The sequence below is a fragment of the Triticum urartu genome, chromosome 4A, assembly GCF_056163025.1.
Source record: "Triticum urartu cultivar PI428250 chromosome 4A, HENAU_Tu73, whole genome shotgun sequence".
In the NCBI taxonomy this organism is placed as follows: Eukaryota; Viridiplantae; Streptophyta; class Magnoliopsida; order Poales; family Poaceae; genus Triticum; species Triticum urartu.
Window position 1 is genome coordinate 227,332,806 of NC_141876.1, and position 4,423 is coordinate 227,337,228.

The following is a 4,423-nucleotide window of genomic DNA, read 5'->3' on the forward strand; positions in this document are numbered from 1 at the left end:
AAATTCAGGTTCTCGATTTGTCCACTTTTTAGCAAAGGTCATGCCGAAATTTTCCGTGAATTTCGGCATGACTTGTGCTACAAACTAGGACATATCGAGTGCCCGGGATTTGCCGCACCGTGAAGGAGTCGACGTTCCTTCAAAACAATAGGCCTTTTTTATGTCATTATTCATTTTATTAGGTCTAGAATTAATTGACTAGATTTAATCGTAGGAAACATGGCTAGCAATGATGAAGGACAGGGTTCTGGTGATTGCGACGACGTCTACCGGGTGGCAGCCGAATTTTTGAGCCTTGCCGATGAGACTGAGATCGGCGCTGAGACTGAGACCGGTGCTGAGACTGAGACCGGCGCTGAGACTGAGACCGGCATTGAGACCGGCGCTCAGACTGAGACCGGCGCCGAGACTAGCGGAGCCGGTGTAGAACCGAAAGCAAAGAGGCAACGGCTTCCTAACAAGGTCAAGACTACTAGACTGGTGGTCACAGAGGTGGACGACATCAATTTTGAGCCAAAAGCGCCCCAGGAAGCACGCGCGTGCTACGACAATCCAATAGGCTGCATCGTATAGACAACCGCCACCATCAACGATGAGAAACTATATAAGATAGATAATATGAGGACCTCCCTCCTAAAGAAGTTTCACCAGATATTCTTATTCCCGAGCCGGAATGAAAAGTATTATAAAGATCCAGATAAGGACCCGGCAATGAAGAAGATAAACAAACACGCCATGACCAATTTTAGCGACGCATTGGCCGCCTGGAAAACAAGGGTGAAAGCAAGGATCATCGACAAGAAGGAACCCTACTCCGAGATTGTAAAGAATAATCCGACAATCACGGAAGAGCAGTTTCAAATATTCAAGGCGGCTTGCGAGGCCGAAGCTGCCAAAAAAGTCTATGTACATGCAGGGGATTCAACAGAGGAACATTGGGAGCCACCACCTCGGAAGCCGTGGTTACAGCTGGAAGAGGTCCAAATGGGCAAAGGAGGACGCGGAAGCCGCGAGTCTGGGCATCCCAGACACCTTGGCGGAGTTCACCGTCCCGCAGGAGCATGACGTCCTCAGGGCCCAACACCATTGGGACCCAGTGAAGAAGGTTTTCGAGACGAACGCGGTCACGACGGAGTTCATCAGACTACTGGTAATTTTAGGTTTTGATCAATTCGACTGCACATTAGTCATATTTGTAATTGATCCTTGTGCCTTTTGCAGAGAGAGCAGCACAAGATTGCAGCCGAAAGCGTCTCGATGTCCGAGGCGTTGGCGAGGCCCATGTGGGACACTCCATTCAACCAGGCGTTGAACATATTGAAACGACTCCCGGTGGATACTCGACCGTCGTATGGACGCATGCACGGTGTCGGAGACGCGTCACGTGGAAGAAGTACTACAGTGAGACCAAGGAGGAGAGAAAGGAAAGACGGAGGTTAACCGAAGAAAACATCGAGAAGAAGTTTGAGATTGCGGTTGAGAAGAAATCATCTCAGATAGTCGCAACAGTGGTAGCTGCCGCAAAACAGATGGTTGTAGATATGTCCACTTCCTTGGTTCCGGCCGTTTTCAATTGGACCAGGCAAAATCCAGAAAAAAATTCAGCGGACTTTCCCCTTGCTAACTTCTTGGGGAGCAGCTCGACTAGTGGTGCACCAGCACCTGCAGCTGCACCAGCTCCCACACCGGCTCCCGCACTAGACGTGCTCGGCGGTGCTTCGTCTTTGGCTGAGCTCGACTCCCTCATGGTATCTGTCACACTGGCCCCTTCAATAAATGTATAATCTCCCGTTTTTGATGCCTTTCGGATGTCTCACATCGCAAACTTTTCTTTGCAGGCCGACGAAACCGCGTGCACCATATTGTACACCATCGGCGACCAGAAGGTGGATGTGGGGAAGGCGACGATAATGAAGCCGAAGGAACCATTGTTCCACAGCCGGCCGATCCCCCCGAACGTCTTCAAGGTTTCTGTGGCTAGTGTCAAACCGGGCCACGAGAATTTGCCTCCTCTTGTAATAGGGGGGATGACGACGAGACCCCGCGGCGGCTTGGTGATTGTTGCAATGGGTGGGTCCTATTGTAGCCAAAGAGTCTGCTTCGTCTGGAGGCGGCCGGGAGCACACCCATGAGCACACATCCTCAGCTAGGTATGAACATCAACACCCACCTACCCAATTAGCGTCGGGTGTCAGGTTGGGTGATAGCGGATGGGTTAAGGAAGAGGCTCCATTAGTCGCTGATGACATCGCCATGGACGAGGAAGAGGATGACAATGTCACTCAACAGTATGTCTATACTGGCACCTACTCAGGGTTTGAGCGTCATGAGTCGGTGCCTGAATTGCCGCCTCCGGAGGCTCAACGTATTATAGACGACCTTCCGGCAAAGAAGCCTAGGAAGAGAGCGAGGAAAGGCAAGAAAGCTGATTCTATGATCCAGCCGCCTCAGCTGCCTCGGGTTCAAGACCGTATAGATATCACCGGTGCGAATAAATTGCATATCCCCGGTCAACCAATCCTACTTGTAGCAGCACTAAGGGCCAGATTCGGCGATCTAAGGAGTCTTCATGATGATGTGCTGTGGATAGAGAAAGGCCTCATCGCCTCGAATGTTCCAGGATACCCACTCTACGTGGTTAACGTTCCGCGGCAATTGTCGTACGTCGACTTCTTCCCCGCGGATAAGTTCTTCCTTCGATTCGATTACATATTCGACATGTTTCACGTGAAGAAGTTGGATTTTACGTTTGTCCGCCTTTATGCCTTGCACATGAACTACATCATCGGGGTTGAGCGGATACCTCATATCTGTGTCGCTGACCCGTACTTCATGCGCGAGAGCTTCTTGGGAGTCTGCGCAAAGCACCGTGAATACGCGAGGGAATACACCGTCAATTTCATGCTCGCCAATAAGGACAAGGAGGCGATTCTCGTGCCTTATCATCTCTTGTAAGTCATCCGCGTAGATATCCTTCCTTCGATTTCAATCATTCATTTGCACGGTGGAAGCTAATTAATTTGAGGTGTACTTATTTTGCGTAGCGGCGGGCGAGCCGTCCTCATCATCCTCTACCCCCGATACTCCCACGCTCTTTACTTGGACTCGTTGAAGAACATTCACAAAACGGATTACACCCACATCAAGGATGTTCTCGACAGTGCTATGTTTTACTATGAAGCACGGGGTGGAGAGGTCACAGACAAGAAGAGAAGGGGCGGCAGGCTCACCTTCGGCCATAAGACTGACTTCTGTTGTATCCAGCAACCGAGTGGTTCTCTTAATGATGGATTCTATGTCCTACACCACATGCTAGAGTACAGACTGGATCACCAGAACCTTCACATGTCACCTACATCCGGCGATGCCCATATTCTGCAATGGGCAAAGAACGTAGGAGATATCGAGGATCATCGACTTCGAGCCGAGTTCTATCACATCCAGCGCAAACTTGCCCAAATCATCATGAAGGTGGTCGTCGAAAAAATAGGGATGTTCTATGAAGAAGGACAAATGTCGTGGGAAGACGTCCTGATTGTTGATGGCTTGAAGCCTTTCACTAGGCTCGGAGACTATCTCCCTGACTTGGATGGATGGCACGACATGTTGGAGTGATTGTCGATATATGACAATGTGTCCGTTTAGTCCATACTTTCTGTGTGACGAAACTTTGAGTTTTGCACGACGAAACTTTATTTGTGATGTAATTAAACCGTCCTCCTCAACTAGCGACGGTCACTCTAGTTAGGGCATTTTGCGTACGATCAACTTTGTTATTTATGCTTATGATATGTTGCTTCTATTTTTGCCAAGTCTGTCTCTTTTTGTTGCTCAACTATATATGTTGCATATCATCGACTCATGTGATGATGCAGGTTCATAGATGATCGATGGCGAAGAAGTGCTACGCCAGGAGTATATATACGACGAGTGGCCGGAGTGTCAGGCCCAAGTGTACCGGTTTCCGGTTTCTGAGCGACAGGCAGTAGTTAGTTTAGGTTCACACTATTGCGAGACAGGGGTACGAACTCATGTACTGCATAATTCCGCTCTCACTCAAAGTGATAGCTCTTCTCACGTATATCATTGTTTAGATGGATGACGATGTAGTTGCAAGTAATCGAGACTTGTATCGCTATTTTCAAGATGACGAGAGATACCACTTTGTGTTGGATAATGATTATGATGAGACTACTTGTATGTATATGCTATGATTACATTTGTGGCCTTGCAGCCATGTGTGTGTATATCATGATGAAATTTGTATTTGCTAAAGATTCTTGTACAAAGCCTGTTCAAATACTAAAGATTCTTGCAGAAAAAAACAAAAACTACTAAAATTAGCAGTAATGAGTGGAGAAAGTTTGCAGCAGCGTGACAGTAGTAGTAGTGCGTCCAGCCCAAGGACGCTAGAGCTATTAGC

The 4,423-nt window shown here is 48.4% G+C and overlaps 1 pseudogene; it reads left to right on the forward strand.

Annotated features, from left to right (window-relative positions):
* The first annotated feature begins 219 nt into the window (after positions 1-219).
* Positions 220-1,312, forward strand: LOC147975442 (uncharacterized; annotated as a pseudogene).
* Positions 1,313-4,423: the final 3,111 nt, after the last annotated feature.